Source organism: Crocuta crocuta, unplaced genomic scaffold, assembly GCF_008692635.1.
Source record: "Crocuta crocuta isolate KB4526 unplaced genomic scaffold, BGI_CrCroc_1.0 scaffold77, whole genome shotgun sequence".
NCBI classification, from domain to species: Eukaryota; Metazoa; Chordata; class Mammalia; order Carnivora; family Hyaenidae; genus Crocuta; species Crocuta crocuta.
In genome coordinates this window covers 304,822-306,096 of record NW_027532172.1, presented here as the reverse complement: position 1 = coordinate 306,096, position 1,275 = coordinate 304,822, and positions in this window count along the sequence as shown.

Genomic DNA, 1,275 nt, shown 5'->3' with positions numbered 1-1,275 from the left:
AGTATGACTCAGCCTCTCTTCCTGGGGATGATTCTTATTCATGCTGACCCCACGCCTGTCCCCACCTAACTCCCAAGGTCAGACGGAGGGAGGCCGCCTCTCCTGTCCCACCTCCTTCTCCAAGCCACGTGTGGCCCAGACCAGGCTCCCTCTACCGCCCCTCCCCCACACTGGCGCGCAAGCCCCTCAAGGTGTAGCCCCTCCCACCCCATACTCTGTACAGCGTCAGGGTTGGCCCAAGAGCCACACTCATGAAGGTGCCCTGTAGCCCCAACTCTGCACCTGTAGCTGACCACCCCCGCCCCTCCTCCACCCAGACCCAGAGGGAAGGTCCGGCTGAGGGCCAGGGTTCTGCAGCCACCTCCCCTCTCCCCAGGCCTCTGTCCCCACCTGCCGGAGGAGCTCACCCCCCAGGTTGTCACTCCGGCTCAGCGCACACGTGAAGATTTTGTGCTTCCTTCCCCAGTGCTCCCCGTGGGGTCTGCACGGGCCTCTTCGAAGCCCGTGTCAGATTGGGATTGTCTGTGTGTCTGCTTCTGAGGGCCACCTTTCAAAGGACCGCCTGTTTCTTGGTGTCATCCAGTGCTTAGCGGAGAGCCGGCAGAGCCAGTTCAGAGATGCGCAGGGCGGCCGAGTCTGTTGTTGGGGTGTGTGACTGGGGTCCCCAGGGGGAGTCAGGGACCCACGCTGCGGGAGGAGCATGTGAGATCTGGCTTTGCTTCTCTTGCCACAAAGCTAAGGTGCCTTGACTGGTTTGAAGCCCCATCTTGGTATCAAAAATGGTTTCCTCTGCTTTAAAAAAAAATTTTTTTTGAATTGAACCTTCTGGAAAAGGACCTCAAGAACTCCTGGACCTATTGGCAGTGTAAAGGCCAGGGCTCCTGTAAACGTTCAAGTACAAAGCGGCACTTGGCAGGCCCAGAGCTCCCCGGACCGTGGCTGGCGTGGAGATGCCACGTTTCAAGACTGTCGTCTGTGCACAGTTGAAGCGCAGAGCCATGCATGTGCCAGAACTCTCCAGTCCCGGTGCCTTCCACCCACTGGTATCAGGGGCCCGTCGTCGAGGCCTGGGCCTTGTAGTTTCGCTGCTTGAGCTCCTCCGTTCAGCTGACCTCTGTGGCTCTGCTGTTTTCTGAGCCGCCAGGGGAAGAGGCCGAGTGGGGGCTCCTCCTTCACACCCCCGTGAAGCCTCACGGACTCTGGCCCGGGGAGCTGCAGGAATCCCGTGTCCCCAGGCTGACACAGCTCTAGCGTTGCCTGCCTTGGTTTCCCGCA